Source organism: Beta vulgaris, chromosome 1, assembly GCF_026745355.1.
Source record: "Beta vulgaris subsp. vulgaris cultivar EL10 chromosome 1, EL10.2, whole genome shotgun sequence".
Taxonomy (NCBI): domain Eukaryota; kingdom Viridiplantae; phylum Streptophyta; class Magnoliopsida; order Caryophyllales; family Amaranthaceae; genus Beta; species Beta vulgaris.
Window position 1 is genome coordinate 42,362,561 of NC_079202.1, and position 23,709 is coordinate 42,386,269.

The 23,709-nt window shown below is 35.0% G+C and overlaps 2 long non-coding RNA genes across 2 annotated transcripts in view; one reads left to right on the plus strand and one right to left on the minus strand.

Moving 5' to 3' along the window:
* The window catches only part of LOC104894632 (uncharacterized), a 3,079-nt gene extending 841 nt beyond the window's left edge, over nucleotides 1–2,238 (plus strand). Inside the window, exon 3 of the long non-coding RNA XR_790247.4 lies at nucleotides 1,541–2,238. This is a non-coding gene — a long non-coding RNA (uncharacterized LOC104894632). The remainder of the gene's footprint in view (nucleotides 1–1,540) is intronic.
* Nucleotides 2,239–3,045: 807 nt separating this feature from the next.
* On the minus strand, nucleotides 3,046–5,748 carry LOC109135829 (uncharacterized). The gene is made up of 3 exons (XR_002040760.3): nucleotides 5,040–5,748; nucleotides 4,604–4,670; nucleotides 3,046–3,324 (listed from the first exon to the last, which is right to left on the minus strand). It is a non-coding gene; the product is annotated as an uncharacterized LOC109135829 (long non-coding RNA).
* Between the last annotated feature and the right edge of the window lie 17,961 nt (nucleotides 5,749–23,709).

Below are 23,709 nucleotides of genomic sequence, written 5' to 3' on the forward strand. Positions count from 1 at the left end.
AAAATAGCCTAATGTAGTCACTATTCTTAAATATTAAGTCAAGAACTCCTAGTTGAAACTTGAATCAATAACTTTAATTTGGCTTTGTGACTTTTAGTGCTTTATGTTGTGGCAGTGTACCCAACGTCTTGACGTCCTTAGGACTTTCATATATCAGGGCTTTTGGTATTTAAGTAGCTCTATTGTTGGTATGCGAGAAAGAACCATTCCAATTAGATGGTCTGACTTTCGATACACCGACTCTTCTTAGACTCTACTAGAACAGGTGGAAGTCATGTACATCAATGCTACACTACGTATACATCAGTGCTACACTAAATGTACATTGGTGCAACACTATAAGTACATTAAATCTCAAGAACAATATTAAGTATTCCATTTTTAACTGAGTTCTAATTTCACCCATGTGCTTAAAAGTTATTATGAATGTTTGGCATTGAAGAAGATAGTTTATTTTAAGTGAGTTGGAACTCATGTACATTTTTCATAGAGTTGGAACTCATGTACATTAGGTCTTTGCCATATGCACATCATAGGTAACATACAAGTACATTAAATCTCAAGCAGATTCAAAAAAGTATTTTTGGTGGGAAAATCTAGTAGATGATAGATAGAGTGACTGATTTCTTCTGCAAAAATCAGCTACCAAGGCTTTATATCTCAAACTCACCCTTTCTACTCTTCCTAACAAATTATGCCTTTAAACTGTAATTCCTGACTGATGCTCAAACAGTGAAATTGGTGATCTTCCCCTTTTTTCTCTCTAGTTGTTTATGCCAGCTTGCTTCATATATATAGGTCCTTTTCGAACTCTGTAAACTAGACTTCAGTTGTGGTATTTGAATATATATTTTTGCTTGGAAAAGTTTATTTACTTTTGAAGAAAGAATGAATTCATATGCTTCCGTTCTCGCGTCCATTCTGTTGCTGAACATGAGGGCATCTGCAGCATGTCTTCTATTGCAGAACTGCACTCACGAGTGTGAGCAGAAAGCCTGAATCTTTCAACCACATAGTATATATATTGCCTCGTCTTTGTTGTAAGGATGCCCTTGAAGAAGGTTTATTCAACTAGAGCATTGTGTGCTTAATTCATTAGTTTTGGTAGGATCTATTACATTTTACTGCTAGCTTCTATCTTCTATGTTCAAGCCTATAATTTTTCTAGATATTAGTAAAGCAAATAGTGATACAGGTTTTAGAAAAGAAAGCTCTTTCGGACTTTCTCATAATCACATTAGCTTAGAAGGGTTCTTAGTGTAATAAAAAAAATGGTATACATATGGCATCCATGGCTTGAATGTACATCATAGGTGGCTTCAATGTACATCACTAATATCTTCAATGTACATCAGATGGTATAGCCCCTTCTCTTGCTTTTTTTTTCCAACAATTTATTGCATTTATGTACATATCAATTATCAACATTTTCATTCCCCAAATTGATTTATCATTATTCAGTCCATATATGTACACCTGTGTTCGAGTAACATAGGCTACAGCTTAACCCTCACGATTAGATTTACTTTTTTCCATGCAGGTTCAAAGGGAGTTTCACTTACATGCAGGAGACTTCCCCAATGTGGAGCACTTCAGGGAGGTTCTCAGGGGTCATAACTTCGACAAGCTCGAAAAATAGAAACCAAAAAAAGTACAAGCTGTTGATGACATGCTGAGCTATGACATCCCTGGTTGAATTTTTTCAGCTAAAGTGCTTTATCAAAGCGGAAGCTCACACAAGTCAAGCCGGGCTAGCTTAATAGACAAGCCTTCTTGAAGTGGAATAGATTTGCTTCTTTATGAATTGAGAGAAGCTTTATTAGATGAACTGAAGATCCAGCTTTGCTGCCATGTCTCTCTTGTTAAAGAGGAAGGAGACTACAATTATAGGATTTTTTACTAGTTGGAGTTGTGGCCTCTTAGAAGGCTTATTATTGAACTAACTAATGGCTATATGCATTTCGACAGTTAGTTTATCAAAGAAATGGGCGGGCATAATAGACGAAATGTGCATTACATGAAACATGCCACTACATAGAATGATTACAAAGATTTATTTTAGTGTTTGCATGTACATTAATTAGTGCTAATTATTTTTGGTGAAAACTTTAGTACTAACTTACCAAGTGTGCTCTTCGGTTAATTATGTACTTGTCTCTACAAAATACTATATAATAATAGTATTTATTTCGCTTCGTTTGCTAATCATGAAGCATTCTAAAGGCATGTTTTGCTCTATGTCTTGGCTCTAACTTCTAATAATTGTCATTTTATAACCTATGTGGGAATCGAACCCACATCTTGCGCATTGCACATGCTCTTCCATTTGAGCTAATAGGTGTTAAAGTACAAGTAATACCGCAAGTGCACGGTGTACTAAAGTAGTATACTAGCAAATACGGGTCGAACCCACAAGGATGTTTATATTATGCCTAATTACCCACTTACTATGCGAATTTGAATAATTAGTATGATTAGACTATTACTAGCAATTTATCAATAAAGCAAGAAACTAATAATACCAACTTGAAAACTAATAATAGTCTAATACTAGTTACTAAAGCAAAGCATATCAATTTAAAGGGCTTTTAATGAAATACTTATAACCAAGCTGTTACCACTGCAATTTTATGACTAAATCTGGAGAATTAGGAAAACCAAATGATACGATTAATCACTAAAATGAGCATTAAGAAGAGTCTACCGAATAAGGCAACTTAGAACACTTACGCTTAATCAAGCTATTAGGCATAAATTCATCAACAATGGATTACTAGCAGTGGGGATTAAGTCACTGTTCAAGAGTGAAATGGAACAAAAGCGGCACTTAGATTTAATGATTAATATAATGACAAAGCTTTAAAAGTCATCATTCTATATACTTGTATATAGATTTGCACGCTGAATTGCAAGAAGAGACAAAGTATAAGCTTAGATTGAATAATTATGCAGCTAGTATAAATTGCAATCTACTAATTCAAACTAGGAATACCAATTCACGACAATTGAATATGAGATTATATTAACTATGCGTAATGGGTACAATCTGATGATTTCGGACATGTTCATCATATGTATACTGCATGTACATCATGAGTTTACTACATGTACATCAGTGCTACACTAAAAGTACATTAAATTGCTAGGACACTATTAAGTACAAGTTGGGAATTCATATTGCATAAAAGGAAACAAGTTAAGTGCATATATCTGTACCAAACAAGTTTAGTGTTGTGATTTTACTCTAGTAAAAAAAAATCACCCTTTGTGATTAGATATGTTGTTTCCTATGGGATGTCCAAGGATGTTGTTAATTCTGCTCTCCTGTAGAAAGAACTCATTTGTTTGAAATCAAGTTGCTTATGAAGTGAATAAGCAACAACAACGAGGAAGTTCATATGTTTCTTTTCTGTTGACAGGAAGACTTGTATACAATGTTTAATCTTTAAGGCTTGAGACATTATTATACATGTGAAAGATGGGTTTTAGCCATCCTGGCTACTTTCATCGGAATCTTTTGACAGGATAAAAATATCATTATTATACTGTTAAAACCATATGAAATTTCAAAACAACATCAATTCTACTAAAAAAATGTGAGCAGATGCAGATGTGGGCACAAGAACAGAATAACATCATGAGTAACTCTGCTAACTTAAATTTTTTTTTTTTTGAGAGGAATACCACTAACTATTAACTAACATACTCTCAAGAACTTTACCTACAAAGCGGAGCCAGATTAACCTGAACAAAGTGCCACTTTAATACAACACTTTCTCTCTACTTTGAAATTAATATATACACCATTTGCAGCAAATCTTCCAATTTATCTTCTGATGACATCAAAACTCATTTCCATATATTGCATTTGATTTTTATCCACTCCCCGAAAAAATAGATTTATTAGAATCCTTAACTTAATGGTGATATTTTACACCCTTGAACCTTGGTTCATACTTCATCATTATGACTATTATTTATATTACTGATTAGAGTTTGTTTTTTTTACTATCGACATATGCCTATTTTAATAGTATATTTGTTTTCCAATGTTAACATTGCATTTATCAAAAAAAGAGTCAACATAAGTTTAACACACTTCTTACTTCTTAGTTACAGTCCATATCCAACCCTTTCTGTTAAACTCAGCAACACAAGAGTATTTAGAAAAACAAATATAAAAATTAGAGATTCTGAATGATTTTCTCATTAATTCAATGTTCTCACAGATATGTGCCAAACAGGGAGAACGACAGAGCACATTTGGAGATGCACAACTTGAAGACTCAAGTGCCGACAGTCACTACTTATAGAGGCTCTAGTACTCAGACTAGTATAATGTGACTTATGATAAAGAGAAGTCTGTGCAATGTCCCTAAAATAATCCTTAAAGAGTGTTTACAGCTCCCTTTGAACAGGTTTTCATTTAGTTGGGATGCCTTCTTTGGGAAGAAAAAGTGAGTGTTGTCATCATTTCTACAGATGAACTAATACTATTCTGTATACATCATGAATTGCCTAAAAGAACATCACAAGTTCACTACAAGTACATCAAAATGAAAATAACTACAAATTTCAAAAGAGACAATGTAATCATACTTACAATTCTCAATTGCAAAAGTCAGACCAATTCATCAAAATCCTCCCACTTATTCCAGCATCAATAACAACTGTATTTCACACCAAACACACAAGAATTTCAAAATGTATAGAGAGAAATGATGCAGAAAGAAAAAAACATAAGATGAGAATAAATAAGGCAAAATGAGAATGACATTTTCCGTAGCTTAATTTCAAAGTAACAACATCAAATTATCAAATTGAAATCATAAAATCCGAGATAATACTGAAAAATAGAGCAAAAAAAATATCCGAAAAATACAAGAATGAAATAAAACGAAACATTACAAGAAAATAGGCAAAATGAGATGACATTTTCCAATGCTTAATTTCAAAGTAACAACATCAAATTATGAAATTGAAACCCTATAATTCCAGATGTAACCGAAAAATAGAGCAAAAAAATCTGAAAAATTTACCACTTTAAATCATTTTCAAGCTTCGATGGAGAATTTGGAATCTTGTTCGAGCTTTAATTGAGGATAAATTGCTAGTTTTGGATGTTGTTGAAGCTTCAACAATGGACGAAAATGGAGAGCTTCAATTGGGTTGCACGAAGAAGATACACGCCATTGGGAATTCGGTGGTTTTTTTTTGGGGGATTAATGAGCTACAGTAGGGTCGGTTGTTGTTTTATGGGGATTACTGCTATAGTAGTGTCGATGGTGAATTTTTGTTTTTTTTGTTTTTTTTGGAAATGTCAGCCGTTAGATTAGAGGGATCTAAGGCAGGGATTTATTCTCATATAACTAAGTATTCTCACATAACCATGTTATTCTCACATGAGCCCAAATATTATATATATATATATATATATATAAGATTGGCCTGTAACTCCCCGATAATTCTCTCTTTTCAGAAATACCTTTATAATACAAAACTTAGAGAGTTACCCAAATATTATCACCCGTGTGAAAACGTATCGGCTTTTTCAGAATTTTACAGCGGAAAACATATAACTAAACTTTAACCTTTTATTATGAATAAATAAATAAATGAGTATTTAGAAATCAACAAATCTAAATAAGTCTTATTCATACCAACTTAATAATTAATGTTCCTACTAATGCAGAAAAAAAAATATACTAGTTACACATTCTCTCCATTCCAGATTCCCAATGATGCACATCTGCGAACTTGTAATGTCAATGCTTTAATGAATTTGCTCACCAGAATTGGTCATCACAGGATCAATAAGGCAAAGTCATGATCACAATCACAAACAAAGTACGTAATCAGCAAAGCTGAGTACTATATACTAAAACATAAGCATTTCTAGCATGATACTAAGTAAATAACATGCAGGGATAAACAATAATATAATCATATAACATTCTGCAGACAACTTTTACTGAACTAAACTCTAAACATCTTTTTATTACTCAAATGGAATAGTTATTGGACTTGAGTTGTCCTACCACCAATGCCTTCACTAAGAAGACGAAATACGGGAGCTACCACATATTCCAGAATGACCTACGATATCGAGCACTAGTGGAAAAAGATGGAAGGGTTGCGGTTAAAACAGCCCTTAGCTGCGTATTTTGACAGTAGCCCTTTCCATATCATCCCTTCACTAAAAGTGAAGGGTTGTGTTTGTAAAACGCAACCCTTCACAATGAAGGGCTGCGGTTGAGGCCCAAAAATGCAGCCCTTCCATATTGGAAGGGCTGCGGTTTTGTGCCTAAAATGCAACCCTTCTTGTACGAGGGTGCCAAAAACGCAGCCATTTCGGCCCATAAAATAATTAAAAAAAAATTTTTTTGGATATTTTTTTACTCTTAAATATATCAAGAAATTTACAACAGGGAAAAAAGGGAACAAAAAATGAAAAAAAAGGGAATGAAAATGAAAAAAAAAAACCAAACACACAAATTCAGAATGACAGAAATACATAATACTCAAACAAAAATGAGAATTAAACTCAAAAATTACAAACACACAAATTCAGAATGACAGAAAATGAAAAAAAAGGAACAAAAACGAAAATAAAAATTAAACAAAACTCAAACTCAAACCTAGATCTGAAAAAAAAAACTCAAAAATTACAATCAAGTGTTTTCTCAGCCATGATTTTTTCAATGTCGGCTTTCTTTAGCATGGTGCGGCGGATGTCGAAGACGATGTCGGCGGAAGGAATGATGGCTTCGTGAATGATGCGCAAGGCCCTGTGAGTGATTTCGCTACGTTTGTTGATGATTCGCTGTCGATGGTGTGGTGTTGTTGGTGGTGCGTGAAAACGGTGTGGGGGTTGACATCGTTCGCTGTCGATGGTGTGGTGTTGTTGGTGGTGCGTGAAAACAGTGTGGGGGTTGACGGAAGAAGATGAGAAGAGAGAGGCATGAAATGAGGAGGGAGGAGACAGACCAATCTCTAATAACAAACCCTAAAGCCTTGTAATTTCTTTTAAATTAATATCATGAAAAAAACCCCACAAAGGGCTGTATTTTTTAAAAAAACGCAGCCCTTTATTACTTAAAGAGCTGCGTTTTTTAAAAAAAATTGCAGCCCTTTATTACCTAAAGGGCTGCGTTTTTTTAAAAAGCGCAACCCTTCACTATTAAGGGCTGCGTTTTTTAAAAAAAACGCAGCCCTTTATTACCTAAAGGGCTGCGTTTTTTTTAAAAGTGCATCCCTTCACTATTAAGGGCTGCGTTTTTAGAAAGACGCATTCCTTGCACCGCAACCCTTCCGTTTTTTTCCTCTAGTGGAGGAACCTTTGAATAATAATAATAATAATAATAATAATAATAATAATAATAATAATAATAATAATAATAATAATAATAATAATAATAATAATAATAATAATAATAATAATAATAATAATAATAATAGGGATGTTGATCAATCCATCTCCCAGAAAAAGCCATGAGCTACCACCATGTACTCCAACTCCAGTGTCCAACTCTAGACGTGCATCAGTCTAAAGTCTATAACTATCCTTGTTACACTTTACGTTATTTACAAGTTATTACTTCTTATGACACACATAAAAGCAATCATAGAAACACAAATCAATCATTCACAAATGAACTTCTTTTATCTTAGGCTTTAAATAAGTGATCACTACTTACAACCCAAGATTACCTTCTTAAATATCGATCAATCTTTCTTATTTTGTTGAACCTAGCCAACAATCCAACTTACTTTTAAAACGGTATAATTTATCAACTTACCAAATAAGGCCCACAGTCCTCATAAAGTAGTGAAAATAATACTTGTAAGGGAACACATGAATAACATGATTCAATCTCAACAACATATATTAATTCCCTTATGTGAATTAATAAATAAAGTTCTCATCCACATGCTGGCATCAATAATCCATACAAACATGACAAACCGTAACTCATAATAATTCTCATAAATAACATGCTTGCACACAGGCATAAACACATGTAGAATTCAATCATATCAGAAATCACATAAGAACTTATAAAGTTCCTATACATGATACTAGAACTTTTCCTCCTTAAATCACATAGCACACAGGTATGTACGTACCATGTATAAACTAGTCGGCATGCCACTTTTAATTCTTTAAAAGTCTCCTACAAAATATTCTCCGCATAGAAATCAATATAAACTAAAATCAATACTCTTAAATAAAATTACAACAACTTTAAAATATTTAAAATCCCCTTTAAAAATATTCAAAAGTTGATTTTACTATCAAAACTCCAACTACTTTTAATTCCCAGTATAGTACTACCATACTAGTAATTAAAATTCTTAAAACTCCATAAATAAAACCTTTTCTGAAATTCCAGCAACTTATAAAATCGTAAAACCCTCTTTAAACATATGTAAACATGTTTAAATTCATTAAATCAATAATCATGATTAATATTAAAATAAAACATAAAAACATAGTCTTTAATGGAGTCTTGAGGAAGAAGAAAAGAAATTAACCAACAAGAAAGAGAACAAGGGAGGCGCCGAAAACAGAATACCCATGGCAGTAGCAGCGACGCAACTCTTGGAGATTTTGAAGACTTTGTGACGTTTCTTGTTGAAGAAGAAACGTTACTTGAAAAAGAAGAAAAAAAAAGAAAGAACTCGAAATAGAGAAAGAAGAGAAAGCCGTGAAGAAGGAGAGAGGGTGCCGTGAGATTTGAGTGTGAGGAGAGAGAAAATAATTCTTGTGTGGAATAAAATAATTGAGTATTAAGATATTTATAAGGAAGCTTCATTTTGGGCTTAGGAAAAAGGAGATTGGGCTCAATTAAAATTGATGATGAATAGGAAAAACGGAACTCCTAACATCATATGACTACTACTCTTTCCTAATATACTTAGAAATTAAGTTCCTCAAGTCCACTTAGACTTCTTTCAATCAAATTAGTATTTCAAACCTTTTTCAAAGCATGCCTAAATAAAATATTTTTAACTTTCTTAAATCCTTAAAATAATTTCATTTAACTTTTAAAATAGTCAACCTTTTTAAATAGTCAAATCATTTAAAACTAAATTATGTTCAAATATAAATATATGAATACTAAAATATATTTAAAAATTCCTTTAAAATTATGGGGGATTACATGGCTTCCGGGTGGGGACTTTATGTGAGGGTGGCCTAGAAGATTTCTTTTTTATAAATTTTTGAAAAAAAATTATATATAAAAATACCATTAGATTGTCCATATATATATGTATATATTTAGATATCATTTTTCTATAAATCTCAAAGATTGATAATCAAATATACTAATGGTTAAGTTTGTGCACCGCCTTGTGTGAAAATTAAAGTTAAAATGGAATAATTAACTGATGCAAGTCTAAGGTCTAAAAAAAGCCCAGGATTATATGAGGAATTAGAATTATCATTGTTAATACTTAGCTTATATTTATAACAGCCATAATTTGGTTAATTTGGTTCATTTCGTGGACTTTAATAGGTCCATTAATAAGTTCACATTCTGAACTTACAGAAAAAGTGATCAAACACTTAATTTGAATAAGTTTTAGGTCGATTTCAAGTGTTGCATTTCATGGATTAATTGAAGGATCGAGAAGCAATCTCATTAAAGCTACATGTTGTAGCCCAAGTTTAAGTGACTCAATCAGGATGGCTAATTAGAGTTGTAGGCATGTGATTAGGAGATGTTTTAGCTCATCATTTGTTGGTTTAAGAAAAGTTGTAACAACTCATTAAATAAGCTTTGATGATAGGCATGAATTAAGGGAGGAAGTGTAACTCCTAAATCCTTCATTAGTGGACGGTTTTCCTAGGCTGTTTATGAAGTCTTTTGGTTTCCTTTTGTTGCTCTATTCTTCTATATAATGTGATATAGGATGAATAAAAATCAGTTTTGAGATTGCTTATAAAAAAACCTTTATGTTTTCATAGTTTTATTTTGAGTTTGTCTCAAGCTTCAATTAACCCTTATTACTCTGAGTTTGTCTTGAGTAATAAGCTTAGCAGAAATTGAGTGGGTCTTATCTCTAGCTTAAAATCTTTTGTGAGTGTTCTTGTTCCCTTAAGTTTAAATCCATCATCTTGTATCTGGAAGGATGTATTTAGACTTAAATCTAAGTAAGAAACAAATGGAAACTAGCTAGTTATGGATTAGATTATGAAGCAATTAATTATAAAGTAATTGCATTATAATCAATTTAGTTATTGGCCTGGGCCATTTCATGTAACTAAAATGAAATATAGATTTTACTGAATATAATTTGAGACTAAGATTAGTTGCATGTAATTTGAGATTACCAACTAATTTAAAATATTACCTATTTATTTTTTGTTTTGAATTGCAATTGACGGTTACAAAATTGCCTAAACACCATTTGCTGATCGATTAAATTATCTTTTTTTATTTACTTGATTAATCTAAAACTGGATTTTTAATTCTTCAATTATGCAAAATTCCTTAAATTATTAACTTACATTGAGTTATAGAAAGTTTTTATTTTTTTCAAATTTATGACGCCAAAAAAAAAAAACATTGGGGTTGATCGAAAAATAGTGCATATACTTATATCTTATTTTCAATAATTTTAGTCACTTTTTTCAAATAGCTTATGTATGTGTAAATTAGGAGATTTGAGGATATCTATACTAATATATTAAAAGAAGTTCCGAAATAAAGAATGATGTCACATGGCGCTTTTCCTTAGAGGTTTTAACTCCATGTCATGTAATTGACATACAATAAACAAATTAGAAAATCTGTTATATAAGGTTCGAACCCATATTTTTTAGAAAAAAATGGTAAAAAAAATTCATCTGGGATGCTCTCGCGTAGGGCCCCACACAGAGGCCCATTACAAGCCATACACCCCCAACCCCATCCCCCCATAAATACCAAGCATATGCGTGGGGTAGAAATTGAACCCTACACCTTGCTAGAGAAGATGGAAAAGCTCACCACTTGAGCCAACCCCAATTCCTGATTCGAACCCATATGAAAACAAGCATATATATTAAAGTTATAACCATTATATCAAATGATACTTGATGTTTTCATTTAAAGTAAAATATTAATGAATGATGATAGATATAATTACCCGAGGTATAGCCCGGACCTAAACATTAGTTATGTTGTAATAAATTGTCATTATAAAAAAGTTGGTCATTAAAATTTAAAAATATATGAGCATGATCATTCTGTTTTTGGATTATTTTATTGTCCACTAGTGTCATGCAAGTGCTGATAAAAATCATACTTAATTTTACAATGAAATTGAGGGAAGCATTATCTTGTGTTGGCTTTTAAAATATTGTTATGAAATGAAAGTCTAGTGGTAGTGTAACTTTATGTAAAATAAGAAGAATGGGAATTTTAGTGTAAAACTAAAAAAGTTAATGACATATCATATCATAGTTAATGAGTATAGATGGAAAAGCTTCATTCTTTTTGCTTTAGAAAGATGACATGATGCTACCTATTTTTTCTTGCCCACATTTTTATCTATTTACTTTTGCAATAAAGACAAATGGTTCTTGACTTATGGGGCATTTGGTATTAGATTGACAAGAAGCTATGTTTTCTTCCTCTTATTTTGACAAACTTATTATATATATATATACACATCTATTTAGAAAAATTTGAACACTTATTTGGACACGTAGTTTAAAGTAATAAGTTATAGTTAGTTATTAGAAGTTATTTTTAAAAAATATAGATTTGATAGGACTTAATGGGGTATTTGTTTAGTATAGGAGAGAGAAAGTTGGATAACTTTTTATTGGTAAAGATAGAGTGTGGGCCAAAAAAATGTAAAAGAAATAATATAGTAATAGTGAGACCATATGCCAAAGTTGGATTGGGACTTTCTTAAATCCATTTACTTACTTCCAAAATCCTGAAAAGTTCATATTAGACTTTCTTAAATCCATTTACTTACTTCCAAAATCTTCGGTTCCATATTAGAAAAAATTAGAAAGATTAGATATTTGTAAGATACATGACGAGGCGATTAGCCAATTACAACAAGATTTTACATGAATATATTTTTTCGTATTGTTATTTCACTAGAAACAATACAAGAGGGGGGGTGAATTATATGTGTAGAAATAAACATAACTTTTTGCGGAATCTTAAACTTAAACAAAGAAACAAGCTAGAGGAACACAAGGGAATTTTACGAAGGAAAACTTCTTGGGCCCAATAAGAAGAAACAACCTCGACCACTAGGGATTTTAAACTCAACTCTTTCACTAATTAGGCCAAACAACTTTGTTACAACATAATTCTACTCACGAGCTACACCTTGAGTTCCTAAACTCAAGTTCCTGATCAACTGTTCCCTTCACAGTTGTTCCACTCAACTTCACTTGAAGTTTTCTCACTTTATCTCGCTTAACTCAAAGCTTCTCTCTTACATAACTTCACTCAAAGTTCCCATACCCCAAAAACCAAAGTACAATTAATCAAGTAAACTTAGTGGAATTAGAGTAAGAAGGTAAAGAACAAATGGCTTTTATGAGAGAATGAAGGCACTGACATTTTACTTAGTTAAATTCACTAAATTACTTGGTCAGACACAAATTGGAACTTAATTAGACATTAGTATTTATAGTGGTAATAACTTAGAACGTGAGATTAAAACATGTATTAGTGGTAGAACCATTATCCCCATGATGTTCCTTACCCGAAGGAACACGTTCCTCAATCATTCCATGATCTCCACGATCACTGTTAAACGTGGGAGTGATTTAAGTTACTGCTCCTTAATTTTAGTAACCACTTTAAGCACTAATTTGAAAATTTGATTTAATCAAAAACATTTTAATTATTAGGATAATTTGTCAAAAGGGACCTTAGAATTTTTTTGTTTTTGCGAGAAGGGACCTTAAAAAAAAGTTGGCATTTAAAGGCCAAATAGCAAAAAATATTGTGACGAAGGACCTTACCACCGGTTTCCGACGTTGACCAATCTTTTCAGTCATTGACTTGCCTCAATTTCTAAATGCACTCCTATTCTAATTTTTCCCTCTTTTTTGCCCTACTTTGACAAATTTTTCCCTCCTAATTTCCCTTACTTATATCTGCTTCTTTGTACCCCAAATACCATTGCTCTGCTACGCTGCTTTGCTCTGCTTTTCCTCCTTCTTGCTCTGCTACGCTGCTTCTTGCTCTGCTTTTTCCCATTTTTGAACAGTTTTGTGTTAGTGCAATGAAGATATTAAAGATGAAAACTTTAATAAAGGATAGTACAATGAACTTACCAGTTGCAATTAATTAGTTGGATGGCTTTCAATATTCAGCAGCACACCATCATTAATGGTGGTTTTCAAATTTTGGAGAGAAAGAGAGAGGGAGAAATAAAGCAGTTCAAGTGACAGGGAGTTGGGTCTATTTTTGGTATTTAGATGGAGTGCAGTTATAAAGTTAGGGAGTGTCATTTAGAAATTGAGGCAAGTCAATGCCTGAAAAGATTGGTCAACGTCGAAAACCGGTGGTAAGGTCCCTTGTCACAATATTTTTTGTTGTTTGGCCTTTAAATGCCAACTTTTTTTTAACGTCCCTTCTCGCAAAAACAAAAAATTCTAATGTCCCTTTTGACAAATTATCCTAATTATTAATACCGAAATAAAATCCTTTTACCAAAAATATTATCTTTAAAATATTTCCATAAAAATCGAAAAGAACTTTTATTATCTTTAGAAAAATAAAATATTTTCCTTAAAAAGGTTTTCCTTAAAAAATTAGATTTTTCCTTAAATAAAAACGGTTACCTAGAATATAGGCATAATTTACTCAACTGACATAAATGAACCGTTGTAATGCTCCATCCTAAGTCTAGTTCCTTTTAATAGTTAGTTCCTTTAACTTATTAACTCAACGCCAGTTCGTCTGTTCCTTACAAAGGAACAAACGATCATTCTCACTCTAAATTGTCATAGTTCCTTACCATTCTCACACTAGGGGAAAAAACAGAAGGGCTGCGCAAGAAGGGCTGCGCTTTTGATAAAAGTGCAACCCTATTAATGAAGGGCTGCGCTTTAGTAAAAAAGCGCGGCCCTACAAAACAGAAGGGCTGCGCTTTTGTAAAAAAGCGCAGCCCTACAAAACAGAAGGGCTGCGTTTTTTTAAAAAAGCGCAGCCCTTCAGTTAGTAGGGCTCTGCTTTATGAAAAAGCACAGCCCTTCTCACATTAGAAGGGCTGCGCTTTTAAAAAAGCGCAGCCCTACACTTTGAGAAGGGCTGCGCTTTTTTAAAAAGGCGCAGCCCTACTAAGTGAAGGGCTGCACTTTTTAAAAAAGCACAACCCTTTTGACTTAGTAGGGCTCCGCTTTTTTTTAACTAGCGCAGCCCTACTTTAATTTTTTTTTTGCTGAATTAGTGCGCGCATGTAATAGTATCTTTGTATTTCCCTCTTTCAATTTCCCTCCCTTAGAGAATTACAAGCGAGCGACCTAACTCGACCACATTGCCCACCACTGCTGCGCCCACCACCTTTTGCTCCACTACTGCTGCGCCCACCACCTTTTGCTCCACCACTGCTGCGCCACCACTGCTACGCCACCATTGCTGCGCCCACCACCTTTTGCTCCACCACCACGACCACATTGCCCACCTCATCTGCGCCACCACTGCTGCGCGACCTAACTAGAATTCTCCACCACCACACTGCGCCACCAACATGTGCTCCACCACCACTGTGTCCACCATCTGCCACCACCACTGGTTTGCGCGACCTTGCGCACACATTGCTCCACACTGCTGCCCACCACCTTGCGCCACCCCCACTGCAACCCTTCTCTTTCTTCTCTTCTCCACCATTTGAGTGGTTAATTAGGTATGAATTAATTTTTTTTTAAGTTACTTTTGTTTTTTTAATTATTGAATTAAATGATTAATGTGCAATGTGGGTTTTGTAATGCTAGGAAGAAGAGGCTTAGGAAGGCAGATTAAAGTCCAACTATCTCTTCTCTCTTCATTGCTCGTCGTTGGTAAGAGGTAACTAGTTTAACATGTAGACAAAGTTGTCATGTGCTTCAAATTGATTAAGTTATGATAATTTATGTGTATATATGTATTTTTTATAATGTATAATTTGTTGATATGAGATTGTATGAAAAAGCAATGTGATTTAGCTATATATGAAATCTACAAGTTGTTTGAATCATCATCATATATGCCTAGGAGTAAGTCTTGAATAGTTCCCGGTTTGGGACTGTTCTTGGACGTTTGATCTCACTTAGGTGGTGAATGTGTTTTTTTTTCAATTCTGAGGAAAATCTTGGCTTATCGTTTCTCTACATTGTTCTCTGGTACATATGTAGATAAGCAATTATCTACATTGTGTACTTGGAGAACTGTAGGGAAATGCTGCCGGATTTTCCTTAGAATTGAAAAGTTGGCATATATTCACTAGTGAGATTAGACGTCCAAGGATGGGTTAGGTTGGAGTGATAAGGACCTTTGACTGCATGCATACAATTGAACATGTCACTATCTTAGCTTGCTGTATACGTGTGTGATTTGAATATGTGAGTGGTGTACTTTAATAATGATTGATGCATTATAATGAATGTTGTGTTTAATTATTAGAGGTGGTCTTCTTGAATGAGATGGATCGTACTTGGATGTATGGTAGTCGTGAATCGATTGAGTTTGTGAATGGGGTCTCGGAATTCTGTAGAAGTGCATTAGAATATCAAACATCCTCTGGAGCAGTCGACTTTTATTGTCCTTGTTTGGATTGTAGAAATGTGAGCAAGGTTAGTAGTATACATGTGGTTAGGGAGCATGTCTTTTGCCGTGGGTTTAGGCCTCAATACCACGTATGGGTTTGGCATGGTGAGCAGGGGAGGTATATGGAAGCTCTGGAGTAAAGAATGTATGTGAAAAAAAGAAGGATGATGATGAGTTAGGGGATGAGAATTGGTATGATGGAATTTGGAGATGACGATAGGGATCGGGTAGACGAGATGATACACGAGGTTGAAGATCAGTCGTGTAGACGACCTCGTATTTTTGAGTCTATGTCTCAGGCTGCTGAAAAGCCGTTGTATCCAGGTTGTACAAAGTACACCAAACTTTCCGGTGGTAACACTGTTCAACATTAAGTCGAACGCTGGTTGGACGGACTCTAGTTTCACATCGTTGTTGGAAGTTTTAGCTGAGATGCTCCCTGATGGAAATGAACTGCCAAAGTCGTACTATTATGCGAAGAAGCTGATGTGTCCTTTGGGTTTAGAGTACGAGCGATACATGCTTGTCCTAACGATTGTGTGCTTTATCGTAATGAGTATGACCATTTACATGAGTGTCCATGTTGTGGATTATCGAGGTACAAGCGTGAAGGAGCTGGAGGTAGTGTGTAATATCCTGAAAACTTTAAGGTGTTTAAGTAAATAATTAATTTTTTTTATGAGTAGTTAAATTATTTTTTTTACTTAAAGTTTCACTAATTAAGTAACGTTTAATAAAACGAATATAAAAATTCCCAACTTAAAAATATTAATATACTAGTGACGATAATTTATAATTTACGATTTCATGAGTTAAACAAGAAGGCTAATATATTTGATAATTCACTTAAAGTGCAAAATGTCAACATTTCATCCAAAATTTCATTAAGTCACGTTTAGGAGTGTTAGTATGGAAAAATTTCTGATTTTTGGGTTGCAAAATAAAAAGAGAAAAGAGAAAACAAAGCTATGGTCAATTTCCCCCCATTAATGGTGTCTTCTTCCTCACTCCACCATGTCCATTTGTCACTCATGCAATCACAACTTTCTTCTCCTTCTTCAGACAAATCTGTCACCAATCCTCACCCAAAGCTTCTTCAAGTTAACAAAATCAGATTATTTACTTCAACATCTTCCTCCCAACCACTGATTTTAAACCTCCAAACTCCACTATAAATAGCCATGGAGATTCAACATCAAGAACCCACCAACAATAACTTCATCCTCTTCTCTCTCTTCTCTCTCTAAACAGAAATTCAGTCAATAATTGCCAGAAAAATTGCAACTAAAAGAAACCCAAAAGAAAACCCCAAATTTGTTCTCTCTCTCTCCTCTGTTTCGACCCCCACAACCGACCACCGCGCGCGCCACCTGCGCCGTGCCCAGTTCCGTCCCCACCCCGCTGTCGTTCGTCGACCACCGCGCAGCTCGCCGGAGACCCGCGCCAACACCCTCATGTTCTCTCTCTCTCTCTCCTCGCGCGGTATCTCACGCCCCTCTTCTTCTTCGCGCGACGTTGCTGCACGCGCAGCACTGCGGACGACCCGCGTGCGCTGAACCGCCGGAGACCGTCGCCGGAGATCATCGTTTCTGCTCGCCGACGTCCCTCCGTCAGGCGTGATTTCGTCCTCCCTGCTCCTAGTAGCAGAGGTGATGATATACTTCTTTTAAATTTCTGATTTCATATTTTCTAATGCAAGCCCAAGTTTATAACCTTAACCTTTATTAATTTATTTGGGCCTAAAACCTTGGACTCAGAGGTAAGCTTAAGTTTTAAGTCTGAATTATATTGTTGTTGGGCTAAAGGAGTTAAACTAAAGCTGATTTGTGCTTTATTAAGTCATGTTAGTTTAATTATTTAGTTAAGTATAATGTTGGGCTTATAATCTGATTTACTTTGCTAAGTCACTTAAGTTAATCTTGTTGCTTTAGTATATTGAGTTTTAGTGGACTGATTTACTTAGTTTTACTAAACTATCAAACTTATTTACTAAAAACCATTATTAATTGGGTTATAAATCATGATTTCTAAACTAGTTGAGTTGTTTAAAACTAATTAAAAATAATTCATTAAGCTTGTTGTTGTAATTGAGTTTAAGTTATGAGTACTTCACTAATCCTTAAGTTCACTTATAATAATTAGTTACTTGACTTGTTAGTTTTAAATGACTAAATAATAATAAAATAATGTTAATGGCCCTATTATAGTTGTTAACTATGAACTAGATTAATGATACGTTTTCGAAAGGTTATATAATATGTAGAAACATAACTTTAATGTTTCGATAATTTCTAAAAATATAACCAAATGAGTTATATTATTAATTAGTTGTTAAAGAGTCGCCTTAATTAAAAAGTTATTAACGATTAAGAAATAATGGCCTTTAAGGAGACCTTTACGACGTTATAATGACCGTTATGACCTTAATAAGCGCTAACTAGTATTTAGGCTTAAAAGCTAAATAACGAAACGTTCATTAATAAAATTATTCGTGAATAGATTAAAGAAGATAAAGGATATTACAAGCCTCCCCCGGCTATCATGGTTGGTAAGCAGGAATTCAGGTAACGTCTACTGCTAACACCCACAATCCCTTTCGAATGATGTTTTATGGTATTTCGCACTATGTTGTTGATTTATGGATTGTGGGATATGAAAGGTTTTACGAATATGATGATTTTTCGATGAAATGAAACGACTTCGATGTTACGAAAATATGAGTATAATAATGCTATGGTTTAATGATGTTTCATGACTATGATTATAATGATGTAATGTAACTATGATATTTGAAACATGATAAAGTAAAGTGAAAGATGGTTCTTGGCAAGCATGTGGGCATAGAAAATGCCACCTATGATGTGACCGCCTATCTGGCAATATTTGGACACCGAGAGTGTCATTCATTTGTGGCCGCCTTTCTGGCAATATTTGGACACCGAGAGTGTCATCCATTTGTGACTGCCTTTCTGGCAATATTTGGACACCGAGAGTGTCATCCATTTGTTTAGGGAGACGTCCCTATATGTGATATGTGATATGCGATATTTGCCAAGTTACCAACGTAAAAGATATATGATGATGAACATGATAAAGAAGATAATGTAACCTACTATGATATATTTGTGAAATGTTTTACTTATTCTCTCCTCCCTGTTTTTAACCAAAATGATGTGAAATGAATTTACGATGTTAGAGTAGTATGTTACTGAGCCTCGGCTCACGACGTTTGTTTTATGTTTTAGGTATGGAGAACAGTTGTGGATTACTGATAGACTGCATTATGGAGATTATGTATGATTCTATGAGGTTTTAGGATATTTTGTATGATGGATAAGCAAGCATTATTATACGATGAGTATTTGTATAGTGAATTTTCAATTTTAGGCTATTATTTTATTTGTGGGCCACAGCCCACAGGATTAAGTTATGCTTCCGCTGACGATTAAGGTCATGTAAATTTGTCAGGGCGTTACATAGTGAAGGACCACCAGCCAAGGTGTTGTGGTATCTACCCATAATACCTAGATTTAAGCGCATGTTCTCAATTAAAGGAGATGCGAAGAATTTGAGGTGGCATGCAGATCGTAGGAAGAAAGACAGTCTGCTCAAGCATCCGGCTGATTCGCCTGAGTGGAAAACTATCAACAGGGTGCATAAGTCATTTGGTAATGAGGATAGGAATCTGAGGCTTGGATTATGTACGGATGGCATGAACCCTTTTGGCAATCTCATCTCGCAGCATAGTACATGGCCAGTAGTTTTAGTGGTTTACAACTTGCCTCCTTGGTTGTGCATGAAACGCAAGTACATGATGCCGTCGCTTCTTATATCGGGGCCCAAACAACCTGGAAATGACATAGATGTATACCTTCAGCCGCTTGTTGAAGATTTACAGAAGATGTGGAACGAAGGAGTGTTAGTATTTGATGCGTATGCTAATGAGATGTTCACTCTGCGTGCCATGCTTTTTTGTACTATGAACGATTATCCAGCTTATGGGAACTTATCTGGGTATAAGACTAAAGGAAAACAACCTTGTCCGATTTGTTTAGATGACATGAAATCTACACACTGTAAGGGCTGCAAACATGTGTATATGCGCACACGAAGGCTCCTCAGCCGCGACCATCCCTATCGGTTTAAGAAGAAGGCATTCGATGGGACGGTTGAAGAAGAAGTTGCTCATAGACCATTAACTGGTACTGAAGTTTATAATCAGGTGAAGGGCATTGAAACAGTCTTTGGTAGGTAAACCTGCTAGTGAGGTTGATCGACCTACAGGATTATGGAAAAAACAGTCCATTTTTTGGAAACTCCCATATTGGAAATATCTAAAGGTCAGACATTGTTTGGATGTCATGCACATAGAGAAGAATGTTTGTGAAGCTATTATCGCGACACTTATGAATATTCCGGGCAAGATAAAAGATGTTAAGGCGTCACGACTTTACTTGGAAAAAGAGGGGATTCGACCAGAGTTGTGGGCTCTGAAAAGGGACGGAAGGAAGAAGAAAAGAGGGGAGGAAAGGGTTGATGATGAAACTCAGAAAAGTAAAAAGGTGGAGGATTCGGAGAAGAATTATTTGCCACCAGCTTGTTACACAATGTCGCGTGCAGAGAAACGGATTTTTTGCGAGTCATTGTATGGCATTAAGGTCCGTACTGGCTACTCATCGAATATGAAGCGCTTTGTTACCTTAAATGATGAGTTGAAGTTATCGAGTATGAAATCGCACGATTGTCATGTCATGATGCAAGTATTCTTACCGATTGCAATTCGTGGGATACTTCCAAAGCATGTGAGGCACACCATTACAGAACTGTGTTCATTTTTTCATACAATCTGCAGCAAAGTCCTAGACCCGTCGACCCTCGATTCCTTGCAGGCCAGAGTAGTTGAAACTCTATGCAAATTTGAGATGTATTCCCCCCCCCCCCCCCCGCATTCTTTGACATTATGGTCCATCTCATTGTCCATCTAGTTCGAGAAATTAAGCTGTGTGGTCCAGTGTTTTGAGGTGGTGCTATCCTTTTGAGAGATATATGGGAACTTTGAAGGATAAAGTTCGGAATCCTGCACAACCAGAAGGTAGTATAATTCAAGGATTGTGGGTGAAGAGATCAGTAATTTTGTGGCTGAGTATTTTGCTAGTGTTGACCCTGTTGGACTTCTGACATCCCGACACGAGGGCAGACTTGAGGGCAAGGGTACAATTGGTTCAAAATTGATCACACCTTCTATGGAAAAGCGTAAACAAGCTCACTTATTTGTATTGCATCACGTACCAGATGTCCATCCTTATTTAAGTGAACATATGGAGGAATTACGTGTTAGCAATCACTAGTGGAAAAATGAAGAAGGGCTGTGCTAAAAAAGGCATGTAGGGCTGCGCTTTTTGACAGCAGCCCTTTCAGTAGCAGCCCTTCACTTTTTAAGTAGGGCTGCGCTAGAAAAGCGTAGCCCTTAAGTTAGAAGGGCTGCGCTAGTTAGGAAAAAGCGCAGCCCTAGCCCAGAAGGGCTGCGCTAGTTAGGAAAAAGCGCAGCCCTTCTGGGCTAGAAGGGCTGCGCTTTTTCCAAACTAGCGCAGCCCTTCCTACCAAAAAAAAAATTAAAAAAAAAAATTTTTTTTTTGTCATTTTTTTACTCATAATCTCACAGTTTCTGAAATTAAACAGAAGAGAAGAGAAAAGAAACGAAAATACTAAACCCAAAACAATAAAAAGAATGAAACGAAAATGAAAAAAAGGAACAAAAACTAATATACAAAGAGAAGTATACAATAAGTATACAAGAAGTATACAAGAGCATTAATCAAAACAAAGATGAAAATACAAGAAATTATATACAAAGAGAAGTATACAAGAACATTAATCAAAATAAACAAAGAGAAGTATACAAGAATAACATTAATCAAAATAAACAAAGAGAAGTATACAAGAATAACATTAATCAAAATAAACAAAGAGAAGTATACAAGAATAACATTCAAAACAAAGAAAAGTATACAAGAACATTAATCAAAACAAAGAGAAGTATACAAGAACATTAATCAAAATATATAAACAAAGAGAAGAATACAAGAACATTAATCAAAATATATAAACAAAGAGAAGTATACAAGAACATTATAGATCTGAAAAAATACAAGAACTACAACCTAATAATGTTTAAATACATAAAACAAAACCCAAATACATAATTTAAAGGAAAAAAAAATTCGGAAAAACTTAAAATGGCTATTTGAAGGCTTAAACGAACTCGGATGGCTTAAAAAGCCTAAACCTCACGGCATAGCGATGAGTTTGACTCGTTGGCTCGTTCCGCTTCCGAAAAGGTATCACAATAGGCAATCGGACTCCGTCGCCATGTTTAGTGCAAATCATTTCAAGGTTTTTGTCGCAAATGTTTATGGGAGTTTTTGAGAGAGAAGAGAGGATGAGAGAGAAGAGAGGATGAGAGAGAAGGAGGAAAGGAATAATGAGGGACGTTAGAGAGGAGAGAGAATGAGGGATAATATATTTGACGAATCCCCGCTCAATATTTCAAAGCCCGCGATTCCGAAATTTCAAATTTTTTCAGGAAGGGCTGCGCTTTTTTAAAAAAGCGCAGCCCTTCACTTAGTAGGTGCGCTTTTTTAAAAGCGCAGCCCTTCTTACCTACAGAAGGGCTGCGCTTATTTAAAAAAGCGCAGCCCTACTAGTGAAGGGCTGCGCTTTTTTTAAAAAGCGCAACCCTTCTGCTTAGTAGGGCTGCGCTTTTTTAAAAAAGCGCAGCCCTTCCTGCGCAGCCCTTTATGTTTTTTCCCCTAGTGAATCCTGGAAAAGGAGTGAGGGCATTGACGCAAATGCATAACAAGACTTTCATTGATTGGTTTCATAAACGAGTACTCAATGATTTGGATGAAAGTGTTCCTGAAACAGTCAAGTGGTTAGTATTTGGTCCTCGTGAAACTGTACGCTCTTATGAGGGTTATGATATTAATGGGTATACGTTTTGGACTGAACGTCAAGATCTGAAGTCAAGATCGCAACAAAATAGTGGTGTTTCACTTGTGGCGACGTCTACACAATGTGCAAGCTCGAAAGATAAGTCGCCTGTTAATGCTGAAAGCAACTATTATGAGCGAATACAAGAAATATGGGAGCTGGACTACTGTACTTTTAATATTTGCCTCTTGTGTTGCAAGTGGGTTGACGATAATCGACGTTGTGTAAGAAACGATGATCCTTGCAGATTCACTCTTCTTGACCTTAGTCGTCTACGTGAAATTGAGGAGCCATTTGTAATTGCATCACAAGTCAAGCAAGTATTTTTTGTAACTGATCCTGCTGATCATAAGTGGTCAATTGTTGTACCTGGTAAAAGGAGTATCCTCGGTATTGGTGATGTTGATAATGAGGAAGAATATGATGCATTTGAGGACCTCCCCCCTTTTACCTATCCTCAAATTAGTGTGGAAGATGATGTGAATATGTCGGAGAACTATATGCGTGTAGATCACACGGAAGGGATACATGTACATGAGGATCCTAAGAAACGGCGGAAGCTCAATAAATCATGAGACATAAACTCAGGTCTGTGTAATTTCTCCAATTTGTAACTATTTTGGCATTTTTCCTCCCAAATCGTACTTATCGAGTCATTTAACCCTAAATTCTCTTTGAACATGATTATATGAGGCATAATATAACTAGTGTATAGATTCTTAGGCTTTAATTTGTTGCTGGTTGCATTTCGGGAACGAAAAGGCCCTTTCCGGCCTAATTTGGCCTATTTTGGCCTTTTCGCTCCCAAAATGTACTTATCAAGTGATTTAACCCCAAATTTTCTTTGAACATGATTATATGAGGTATAATATAACTAGAATGTAGATTGTTAGGCTTTAATTTCTTGTTGGTTGCATTTCGGGAACGAAAAGGCCATTTCCGGCCT